General features: G+C 38.7%; 1 long non-coding RNA gene across 6 annotated transcripts; it reads left to right on the top strand.

The window, feature by feature from the left end:
• The first annotated feature begins 5,446 nt into the window (after positions 1-5,446).
• LOC146677089 (uncharacterized) lies at positions 5,447-9,048 on the top strand. 6 transcript variants are annotated; one of them, XR_014913262.1, is made up of 5 exons: positions 5,447-5,808; positions 6,500-6,544; positions 6,862-7,050; positions 7,503-7,595; positions 7,885-9,048. It is a non-coding gene; the product is annotated as an uncharacterized LOC146677089 (long non-coding RNA). The 6 variants fall into 6 exon arrangements; XR_014913260.1 differs by lacking the exon at positions 5,447-5,808 and adding an exon at positions 5,830-5,965; XR_014913261.1 differs by lacking the exon at positions 6,500-6,544 and having other exon boundaries at positions 5,449-5,808; positions 6,895-7,050.
• Positions 9,049-12,834: the final 3,786 nt, after the last annotated feature.

The raw sequence follows: 12,834 nt of genomic DNA, 5'->3' as shown, positions 1-12,834 counted from the left end.
TAGACAGAACAATCAGCCGAGACTGCAAGACCAGACTGACCAACCTGTGCACTGCCTGGATTGATTACAAGAAGGCCTATGACTCAATGCCCCACAGCTGGATACTGGAATGCCTAGAATTGTACAAGATCAATGGGACCCTAAGAGCCTTCATCAGGAACTCAATGGGGATGTGGCGTACAACACTAGAGGCCAACTCCAAGCCCATAGCACAAGTCACCATCAAGTGCGGGATCTACCAAGGAGATGCTCTGTCCCCACTGCTGTTCTGCATAGGCCTGAACCCCCTCAGTGAGATCATTAACAAGACTGGCTACGGATACCGACTACAGAACAGAGCAGTTGTCAGCCACCTCCTGTACATGGATGACATCAAGCTGTATGCCAAGAGTGAACGAGACATCGATTCACTGATCCACACTACCAGGCTATACAGCAATGACATTGGAATGTCGTTCGGACTGGAGAAGTGTAGTCGGATGGTAACAAAGAGAGGGAAGGTAGTCAGAACTGAGGGGATTGAACTACCAGAAGGCAACATTGCAGACATAGAGGACAGTTACAAGTACTTGGGGATCCCACAGGCGAATGGGAACCATGAAGAGGCCGCTAGAAAAGCTGCAACCACCAAGTACCTGCAGAGGGTCAGGCAAGCCCTGAGGAGTCAGCTGAATGGTAAGAACAAGATCCGGGCCATCAACACGTACGCCCTGCCCGTGATCAGGTACCCTGCTGGGGTAATAGGCTGGCCAAAGGAGGAGATAGAAGCCACTGACATAAAGACAAGAAAGCTCCTTACCATGCATGGAGGGTTTCACCCCAAATCCAGCACCCTGAGGCTGTACGCTAAGCGGAAGGAAGGGGGCCGGGGACTGGTGAGTGTCAGCACCACAGTCCAGGATGAGACAACGAACATCCAAGAATACATTAGGAAGATGGCCCCAACTGACCGAGTGCTCAGTGAATACCTCAGGCAGCAGAAACCCAAGAAAGAGGAGGGAGACGAGAAACCATCATGGAAGGACAGGCCCCTGCACGGTATGTACCACCGGCAGATAGAGGAGGTGGCTGATATCCAGAAATCCTACCAGTGGCTGGACAAAGCTGGACTGAAAGACAGCACAGAGGCACTAATCATGGCAGCACAAGAACAAGCTCTGAGCACAAGATCCATAGAGGCTGGGGTCTATCACACCAGGCAAGACCCCAGGTGCAGGCTGTGTAAAGATGCCCCAGAGACAATCCAGCACATAACAGCAGGGTGCAAGATGCTAGCAGGCAAGGCATACATGGAACGCCATAACCAAGTGGCCGGCATAGTGTACAGGAACATCTGTGCCGAGTATAACCTGGAAGTCCCGAGGTCAAAATGGGAGATGCCCTCAAGGGTGGTGGAAAATGACCGAGCTAAGATCCTGTGGGACTTCCAGATACAGACGGACAAAATGGTGGTGGCTAACCAACCGGACATAGTGGTGGTAGACAAACAGAAGAAGACGGCCGTAGTGATCGATGTAGCGGTTCCGAATGACAGCAATATCAGGAAGAAGGAACACGAGAAGCTGGAGAAATACCAAGGGCTCAGAGAAGAGCTCGAGAGGATGTGGAGGGTGAAGGTAACGGTGGTCCCCGTGGTAATCGGAGCCCTAGGTGCGGTGACTCCCAAGCTAGGCGAGTGGCTCCAGCAGATCCCGGGAACAACATCGGAGATCTCTGTCCAGAAGAGCGCAGTCCTGGGAACAGCTAAGATACTGCGCAGGACCCTCAAGCTCCCAGGCCTCTGGTAGAGGACCCGAGCTTGAAGGATAAACCGCCTGCAGGGGCGTGCTGGGTGTTATATATATATATATATATATATATATATGTATATATATGTGTATATATATATATGTATATATATATATATATGTGTATATATATATATATATGTGTGTGTGTGTGCATAATTGCCATAGGTTAATGGCTCAAAGCTCTGGGTACACGATTAAAGCATCTCTACACACCTTTTTTCACCAGTCAGCACACAAAGATTTTCATGTAGTTTCTTTTTTTTTTAAACTTATATCAATCAGAGGCATAAATAAAATATGACTGTCATAATGAAGCTGTTAATGTGACTGTGCCAGTGTGTCAGATTGATGTCTGCATTTTAAAACATAAAATACTGATTTTAACAAGTTCTGTCAGCCTCACACATCTATCATAACAAAATAAGAGCAATGCAGGCAATCATGCATCTTCGTTAGCATATGGTCAGTTCAGGATCTAATGATTAGCTTTCTTCTATACATCACACAGGTTAGTTGTTACGTGCAGATTTCTGGTTTATACAGTGGAATAGTTTGTAATAACGCAGCTCTTCTCTGGATAAACCCTGCTCTCTACTTGAATCTCAATCCCAAGTTCCTTGCAGTCTCCAACCATTTGTATCAGAAGACTGCACCCTTACTCAGAATGAATACATTGTCCTAACTTATTTATCATAAGTAAGTAAGTTTACTTGGTTTTTTTTGAGACAATGTTTGTATAATTGGGAACTAATCTGGGAACTAATTAGATTTTACAGTGCATATCAAAATCATATTGATTCTTCATCAGCTCCTCTCTTTTAACTTAGTTGCAATGTCATTCTCAGAGAGAACAACATGTTTATAAACTGTGCTTATTATCACCCGCTCCTTTGCATTTCTTCATGGGGTCAGCTCATTTTGTGCTGCTCTTGGTAGGTAACTATTGAAATTCACTGACTACATTTTCTTTGTATAAATTCATGCACTATTAGTGGATTATGCAAATAACTTTCTGCTCACATCAGTGCATTTGTACTAATGCATCATCACATTAATTTGCTATATGACTATCAGTTAGAAAGCTGACTCTTTTGTAAACCCGCACAGTGGGTTTTTTTGTTGTTGTTTTGGTTTTTTTTAAAGAAAGGTTTTCCTCTGATGCAGGCAGTAAATCTGGCCCTAAATATCATGATGACAACTTTGACCAGTCATTTTGTCTTCACGGGCTTTCTTGCATAAAATATGTTTCAAGTGACAACTGAATTCCAACCAGTTAAGCTGACTGAATAATTTATTTTCTCACTTGGGGGAAAAAAAGTGGTGGAGCTTATCCTGGGCTGCACTACAGCTCTGTCTGCTATGCAGTGTCATCTCTGCTGTCACAGATTGTGAATACTGAAAATGACTTTTTGATTTGAATTTTTATTTGTGCCGTAGACTGTTTCAAGCACTTAAAAATCAGAGTAGGGGATGATGACTTTTGGGCGTAAATATAATTTCAGCAGAGCAGGGATTTGTGGACCACAGGGAGAGAAATCCCACCACCTGCAATTCCTAGCAAGTTGCACCCTTGTTGTAATGGCAACAAAGTTGATGTCACGGCTGAGGAGGCGAGCCGTGTGGTGTGGAGGAAGGAGGACCCAAGATGCAAGCAGTGGATGAAAATGCTAGTGAAGTTTATTAACAAGGTGGTGTAGTGGCAAACGAGCAGTGGGGCATGACAAAATGACTAAAGACACCTAAACTGGGAGAGCTAAAATAACAGACCTGGGAGCATACGACACCATAGACAGACAGAGACACAGACGCAGACTCAGAGGCAGACCGAATATAACACATAGAACTCAAACAATAATAATCATCATCATAATAAACTAGAAAATGATAATAAACTAAAAGCGCTGGGTCACCGACCCAGGACCATGACAGTTGACTTGCTAAAGAGATACATGTTGCTTAGACAGGTTATATGTAGCCAAATGCAACTAATTGACAAAAAGACAATAAAAGATAAAAGCAGAAACGGTCCTTGGATTTTGGGTAAATTAGCTGCGCTTATCCATTCAAAATAGTATTTTGTCATCTTAGACCGCAATTGGTCCATGTTAGCCTGAAAGCTAGTGTTCATAAACATTAGCATCAGCTAGATCTCCCCAAAACTAATTTAAGGTCCTTCTAATAACTGATGTCCTGGTGATGCTGCCCTATAGTAACTTTTACCACAACTGCTTTTTGCCAGAAGGGCTTTATCAGTTGACTAGCATGAAAGAAACCACTTACTCGCCCTATGCACACAGGTTGGAGTAGACTTAATTTGCATATAAAATCAACCAAACCAGATTTAGAACAACAATCTGAGGTAACATTATTTGGGGCTTAGGAAAAACTGGTCATTCATTGTCTCAGCGGCTCAGCTTCTATACTTATACTTCTGAGACAAGTTTTTAACAGACAAAGACCAGCATATATTTTTATCAGTAATAACAGACTGTTATGGTTGTTTGTGCAATCAGTGCTCTTAGATTCATCCATGCATACTGAAACAACTATTTAAGGTCACATCATTTGGTTTTCCTGTCTGCCTCTGATGTTAGATGTAAATTAGCTAGGCTGTTCTCTCCACGAAGCCCCTGGTGAAATGATTGAAAGCAGTGCGTTTGTGTGTTAACACAGTTAATGAAGGAGTCTGTGGCAAGCTCAGTAAGGAGCAGCCTTTATTTAGGCAAGATTTAAATAGGTTATGGCCCATGACTTGGAACGTTTGATGTTGGAATTCTTCCTATTGCTGCACTCAAATTGTTTGGTTGTAGTGTATTTGTCTTAAATGCAATGAGTCGATATCATGTGTATTTCTATTCTGCTTTCTAAATGCACCACTAAGGCTCTAAAGATCAAGCCAAATTTAATTAATTAAAATGTACAACTGGATATAACAAATAACAGTGGCAAATGAACCCACTTAAGTGCTATGCTGAGCCTTTCTAGTCTCTTTGATGAATGGAGCATTTAGAAAAAAAAAATTAGAAAAGGTTTCAGTGATGGATAGAGTTTGGGGGGCTTGAGGATCCATGGAGGGTATGTTAAGATGAAAAAATCAATGAGCAAGTGTTTGTTACATGTTACACAGTCTGCAATGGCCATAGTGTGGCATTATGGATGTTTTGGACATGTGCTCTGCTTGACACAAATCCACACCAATCAGAGCTAAAAATCAGATTTTTTTTTTTTTTCACAGTTCACAGTTTTTGGTCCCCTTTAACCAGCTTGCTCAGTATGGGTAATTGCAGAGACTCAGCAACAGAAGTGTTCCTTCAGTATATATAAAATTTTCATTTTTTTTCTCCACACTTTACACTTAGTCAATTCATATATGGCCAGCAATGACGGATGAAACACTCTCGCTTAAAATGCCCCGCACCACTTTTAACATGAAAGTGCCAAAAATTGCAGTTCCTTTAATGGCCACTTGAAGCTGGCTCACTGAGTCAGTCCCCATAAGCTCCCATACTGAAATGTCCAACCTTAGAGCAATAAAAAGAACTAGCAAAATCCCACCCCACAGGCAGTTTTTGCCAGGCCCACGGGTGTATTAGTCTGTAACTCTAGAATGCAGATATATGCCTTTATATTTCAGCAATATACTTTATGATTTTAGCTTACTTACACTCAAAAAAATGAATGAGGTGGATTGTTCAGTGTATATTAATTATTTATTTTCATTTTACTTAAAATATATGTTTTTGTTAAGTTAACATATGTTTTTCTAATCAAGTCTACGTAATTGTGTCTATTATTCAACGTACATAATACTAATGTGTTACTTGATCGCATAACATTTAAGTTAAGTCAATTAGGATCGATATACCTTGTATATCCACAAGGTGGCAGTAATGCAAAAACAGTTGTAATGAAACCGCGCAGAACAAGAAGGTTTCACGGCTTGTGCCTGCTCATGCACAAGACTTCAAATTTAACTGAAAAAGGCTGTTTTGGCGCCAAGCTACTGTTTCTTTGAGAGGTAAGACCACTTTTTTTCTTTGACTATGTTGTGTAGTATCTATATGTCCAGCATGGTTATATTTTGCGTTTGTCTTACAAGACATGTTATATCGTTTGCGTGCGCTTGTTTTACATTAGTTTTACTGGGTCCTGGACATGCTTATTTTGTGGACTGTGTAAGAAACATTTTTATTGTTTTTTGTTTTATTAAGGGATTAGCTACAGGGGTTCATGGGGTTATTCTTTCAAGGGGTTATTTTTCCATTTGCTTTCTTGGGATTCCTTTTCTGTAATCCGAGAGTCGGAAATATCGAATAGGATAGCATAAAGTGACATTTAAAATCCAAAAAGTCAAGGGCGAAAGCCACTGTGACACCATTGTTCTGCTCTATCAGTAATCTGTATTATGTAAAAATGGTCTGTAAATACAGCATGTTTCCTAGCGGAGTTATACATATCAATGTAGTTATAAATTACAGTTTGTGAAAGTACACACTTAATTTTTTTAATAAAATTATTCAAGACATATGAGTGGACAGACAATGGAGGTCGACAGACCTGGTGATAATTGCTTCTATAGAAAGTTAGCACATGGCAGTGTCAATCTCTTGCTTTTCTTCTGAGTAGTATTTTATTTAGTTGTAATTCAAACAATAATTTGCTTCTTGAAATTAAGTAATGAATTTCTTGTTTTACTTTATAAATCTCAGATCCTGCCTTTACCTGCTCCCTCCTATACTGATGTGGTGTATGTGGTATGTGAACTGTTATACTTTTAAAAACAAAACTGTTTTATAAGTTAAGTTTTCTTTTGTGACCCATCCCATGCCCCTGTTATTTCTTCTCCACATCTGAACCATGGTAAAGGTTGCAGTTCAAGGGCCTGAGGCATGAAATTCTTTTCAGATCAGCTGTGATCAATATTTTTTGGAACTTGATAAATAACAATAAAAGCTGTAATGGCTCCATTAGCATTTTGTGTAAATGTTTGTGTTAAAATTATAGCTTTAATGAGGTCTTACTACATTAGTTTTAGTTTGTATATGTGTACATATAGTATGTATATTTACAGTACAGTATGTTGTGTTTGTTGACATATTTTCAGGTGGAAGCAGAATATGTGAGGATTACTACTGCTGCACATGTTCCAAGGCTTTTTACACAACTTGACCAATACACTGACCAGCTCATAAAAGTCTTCAAGAAAAAAGGAGGCGTTGCAGGGAAGAAAATTAGACAAACTTTGGCCCCAGCCACACAGGTGCGTTATTCTGTTGGTAGCAAAATATTATGGCTAATAAGATCATTTTCAAATTTAAACAGCTAGTGTATGGTAGCTGCACAGTGCACTTACATTTATATTAAGCAAGACAAAGTTTGGTACTCAAAACGTTGGAAAATTTAAATTACCTAAACATATGTAAAATCTGATCCCTTGATTTAGGTTAAACCAGAAGTGAATGTTTTTATGTTATGTTTTGAATGCAAAAAAGATGATGTATTAGTTTGTCTTTACCTCCATTATGGACATATATAATGTGGTGGAAACCCTGCCCAACAGGTTAACTATTCATGTCCATGTGATGATTAGTTGGTCTTGTGTACATGTCTATCTGTGCAGTGGATATGTCATTCATTTTGCGTATAATGTGAGTTTCTGTCATCCTAAAGTATATCTGTTTTCTCTTCCTGTATCTCTGCCACTCTCTACAGAAGGAAAGTATTGAAAAGGGGAGGGAGTGTGTCCTCAGGGCACTACCTTTTTACCTGAATGAAGACCCAAGCATCCTCTTCAAAGAATAATTGGTTGGTAATTTTAGTTTAGTTTTTTATCTGTATTAAACCAAATTTTGAATAACTAATGTTGTTGCATGTTGTTGTTGTTGTAATTTGCATGGAACCTGTTTAAATGTTTTGGGAAATCTTCTTGTATACCCAAACTATTTATATTTATCGTTGAATCTGTAGTCTGAAATAGTGGCACACTGGGGTGCATGTTCCTAATATTGTGTTTACGTCATTAAAGGGTAGCTTTGGCCCTTTTTCTTTCTTTTTTTAAAACTGGATGCCATTTTTCTATGTTTTTGTGTCTAAGCTACAGCTGTTCAGAGGGAGCTGGAACAAATTACCCTTGCTATCTTTACCATCGAAAGAGCTGATGCCAGCACTCCTCCAGCCGATGTGGGTATAACCATCTAGTGTGTCCTGCATGACCTGGAAGACCTGGCCTCTGCATGTGCACTCTTAATGGGTGGGATATATGCACTGAATCTCAGTTAACCTCAAGACTGAAAGCTTTCTTTGAAGTACTTCAGAAGCTCTTCCTTCATCTGTATGTCAGCAGACTCTTGACCAAGGTACAGTTGCTCAAGAATACACTGAATGAATAAGCCAACCTTTAATTTGGATGATGAATGTTCTGTCAGATGGACAGAAGTTTTTCGGAGGCTGAATGGGAATAAAATGGTAATTTGTAAATGACAGATAACGGGAAAATTACATTTAAGAGAAATTTAGAACATTTTGAAAAGTTTGTAAACTACTACAATTTGAGAGATTTTACTGTTGTGGGGGGGCTAGTAAGAGACAATCAAAAGTATTGAGATTTAAAGGATTTAATTGAGAGATGATACTGCACCAGAAATGTTGAAGGGTGGTGTGTATATTAGCGTTCAAGGCATATTGTTATGAGGTGGAAATATGTTCATATTCAGTTTGTGTTACATTGTGTGCATTGTAAAGGTAATTGCAATACATACTAAAAATAAGGGTAAGTTAGGAGGTTGATCTGATATCCTCGTGTTGGTGTTGTTCCCAGATCATCATACTAAATGTTGTTCCAGGATCAACATTGCAAGTGACCAATCAGAATGTTGTGACGTCATACTTTTGCGACTTCGGGAAAAACCGGCGTAAAACAAAAAACTGTACTTAAGCTGCGTGAAACCGCCTCTGTCCGCCGATCAACTGACCCTAACCCTAACCGTAACCCTTTAATAAACAGTAAGCAGAATTGATATTGTCCTTGCAACACTGGAATTTCATAAATGCACGAATGGCTTGGCGCGCAAAAGAATAACGTCACAACAATGTGACAACATTTTCATGATGGTCTGGGAACAACACCAACACGAGGATATCAGATCATCCAAGTTGGGAATGCAGGATGAATGTATATTTTGTGGACTTTTAAAGACGAACAATTGTTTCCATGTTAAAATGTTTACATCTGAAGTTTTTTGCCCAAACACTAGTAAAATAAATGGCAGTGGCAAGTGTTAAATGGTTACTGCTGTGCTGTTGCAAAAAAACTGAACGCTGACAAGCTGTTTTATTGTTAGACCATAATGTTGGCATGTTTTGTTAAAGTTTTATTTGGGATGGTGATGTAATTTTCTTTGATTGCTAATATCAGTGGACTATTTATTATTATTATTATGATTATTATTATTATTATTATTATTATTGTTGTTGTTGTTGTTGTTACATAAATTTTTTTTAAATTGTGGCTGTTGAGGTGGACACTTCACTTTGCATTGTTAAAGGAAAGCACTTCATTGGCATTGTGTTACTGGACTGACCCTAAGCAATCATTGCAAATAGCAACTTTGCTATCCATTTTAGACACTAAAAGAAAAAAACACTCACAGACCTTACTAGCATCACATGTGCATAACTCAAGTGTCATCTTATCAATGTGTTATGTGATCTTCAATGCGTTTTTTTCTCTCTCTTCTATTTCTGGTAGATACAGACATTTAATTTAAAGTCTTGATGTTGCATCTGTCTACATACTGTTAATTACTAACCCTAATGAGCTGTTGTGTTTTATTTTGGACTGGGTTTACACAAATGCTCACTGAATGTGTTGGCAATAAAAGAAATTTTAAAAAATAAGTTGGATGTACTTAATTCATTTGTGTGGAACCTGTTGACAAAATAGATTTATGTAAAACTAATTAATAAAGCACAAGGTGGCTGAAAATATAATATTTGAATTAATCTAACTTAAATTTAACATTTTACTGCCACAAATAAGAAATGTGTTGAAGTAACTAATCTAAACTATCTAACCTGAAAATATATCATCTTTGTTCATACAACATAACTTGATTTAGTTAGTCTTAAATATGTCTTGTTAATCTTAAGTAGTTTTTTTAAATTAGATGAACTAAAGATTTTTGCTTTAAACTAACATAATTCAATTTCGTGGAACCTGTTGACAAAATAATTTTAATTAAAGTCAACGTTTCATTTTTTTGAGTGTAGCTTGTTAATATTACCACATAATTGCCCCATCTCCCTTTGTTCTTTCTCCGATCCCTCATCTGCAACCAGCTGTGGCAGATAGTAAGCCTGGTTCTTCCTGTTAAAAAGAGTTTTTCCTTCCCACTGTCACCAAGTGCTGCCTAATAGGTTGTCATCTGAATGTTGGGGTTTTCTCTGTGTTGTTGTGGGGTCTTTACCTTACAATCTAAAGTGCCTTGCTGCAACAGATGTTGTGATGTAGGACTTTTTAAGAAAATCTGATTTGAATTGAATTAACCTGACTCCAGGTCCAAATATGGTCACTTCTGGCCCCCAAAACCCCAAATAAATCCAGAAGACCACAATCCAAAATTGTTAGTGGGGAAATGTCCATTGTCCGTTAATTTGCCAGAGACACTAGACTGACATATTTTTCTTCTTTTCCTTCTCCATATTGCCTTTTCTTTTCCCCGTCATTGAAACCTCACTTTCATTCCCCACTTCATCTCCTCTCGCCTTTTTATCTCCACCTTTTATCTGCTGCTATCGTTACTGTTCTCTCTTATTTTGCATCAGTGCTCTCGCACATCCTTTTTCCCTTCTCTCATCAAGGAGCCAGATGTGTTCCCACTATGATTTATTCAGACACAGAGAGAGCCTGCTACAGGCAGAATGCACTCTGCTTATATTCAAAGTATGCTTCCTGCTGTCATTCCATATGCAAATAAGTTTTTCTTATTCACATGAGTCATGCTTTTAACTTTTTAGGACTAAGAAAATGTAGACAGGACATAATTTCTTTACATTTGCTTGTGTAGAACACAACAGCTCACAACAATTTCTTCTGAATATCCAATAATAACAGCTGTGACTTTTTACACGTCTCACCACAGCGTTTTTTTTTCTTGTTTTTTTTGTTTTTTTACAGTTGTGGCAATTTTACCATGCCATCATATCAAAAAACAACAAAAAAAAATTTATTTGACTTGACATTGAACACATCTGAGTGTATGGCCTTCAGGTTGCCTCCTGTGAAAAGGCTTGCTGAGAACTGCAGAGGCACAAAGCCAGTGTCAGGAATAATTGCCTGTTAGGGGAATGAGTCCTCCAAACTAAAAATGCATTTCAGGCCCAGTATATTCCAGTTTTCAGTTCAGTGTCAGGACTCCAGCAGTTCTTGGTGATGTGGATGACCTTCTGACATCTACTGAACCTCGCAGAGAGTTAGTAAAATGAAACAGAATAGGACAGAATCACACTGCACAGTCACTATGTTCAGGACGCAACGGAGACGCCAGCAGCAGCGCACAGGTACAATTTGATACTTGAAATAACAATTATAGTTACAAAGTGTTTCACACTTACAGATAAACTTACTACCCACTTTATTAGGTATGCCTTACCATTACTGAGTCAGACCTCTGCCTTACCTTAATTCTTCTCTGCACATTATTTGTCACATAATCCAGTCAAAATGCTCCAAAAGGCTCCAAGAGGAGTTTAGTAACTGTCATTAGTGGAGATGTAAATTGGACGCCTAGCAGACAGGAAACATCTTTTAATTAGGAAGGGAAACAAATGACAATTGTATTTTTCCTCCAGCATCCCAGGAACTAATTCTAAAGCTTAAATGTATGCAAAACTATTGGGTGCCATTTTTATTTTATTTTATTTAGAAAACTCTCCAAATGAATGTTCACCACTTTTTTGGGGTATGTTAACATGGGACTCTTTAAGAAAAGCAATGTGAAAGCAATGTGACTGAGGAGCCAGTTATAAAAAAAATATTATATTCCGAAAATACACTGATGTAAAATAACTTCTGGCAAAGCATACTTATAAAAGCTGGAACAGTTACAATGATATAAACTGCAAAACAAAGATTTGGTCTCCTAGTGGAAAAGCGAGGATGGCCTCTATTTTTCTTTGTTATCTGACTCCAGTTTGAGGCTTCTTTTATTAAACGAGGTCTACCCTATTTTAGGCTTCAGAGCCCCCATGTCATATCCCACAGGCTGTTAGAGCACATATGGCACTACAGAAACACTGCCGAGGGCTAAATTATCAATTCTTCCCTTTATTGTAAGGGCTTCCCTTCAGGACTCATGGTTTTCTCTCTTTTCAGGTATATGTTTAGAAGAAGAAATCAGGGAACACAGGAGATTTTGAATCATAACTTACTCCGTTGTTAACTTGTCTCCTTCAGGATTGCAAAGTAAAAGCAAAGGAAATCAGGTGGAGTCAGATGTATTTGCCTAATGGGTGATTGTCAAATACTTGACAGATTGCCTCTAGACTCCTCCTGGCAATCACCTGTTACAGTGAGTGACACATAGACAAAATACTTAAAAAGTTAAGCAGGTGTGCTTCCTTTCCTTCGGTTTTCCTTTTCTTTTCGTCAAGAGAGAAGCTCAATTATAAAACCACTGAAGCTCTGGGAAGACAAGGTGACTCATCAACGCACCCAGAAGAGTTACCACAGAAATATCACTGTAGCTTGGGGCTAATAGTTAAGGACTAAAATTGTTAAAGTAAGATTAGGTACAGAAAATTACATGCTCATACCTCAAAAATGGCAGAAAGCAAATCAAAAAGTAGGAAAATTTGTGTTTGATTATTTCTTTCTTGTAACAATATTTGTTCTTCAGTAGAGTAGAAAAGTGCTATATAAGAAACATTTAGTTCTTGACAATAAATCTGTCCAAATGGTGCCACATTTGTAAGGAAAATGTGTTTGTGGATTGAGCAGCAGATTTTGAAAATGTGGGTTGCATCCATGAAAAACTTGCCAAATCAT

Source organism: Rhamphochromis longiceps, linkage group LG2 (genome assembly GCF_057381845.1).
Source record: "Rhamphochromis longiceps isolate RC_006_pf linkage group LG2, R_longiceps_female_GT1.1, whole genome shotgun sequence".
NCBI lineage: Eukaryota > Metazoa > Chordata > Actinopteri > Cichliformes > Cichlidae > Rhamphochromis > Rhamphochromis longiceps.
The sequence above is the reverse complement of the archived record's forward strand: the minus strand, read 5'-3'. Positions and strand labels throughout refer to the sequence as shown.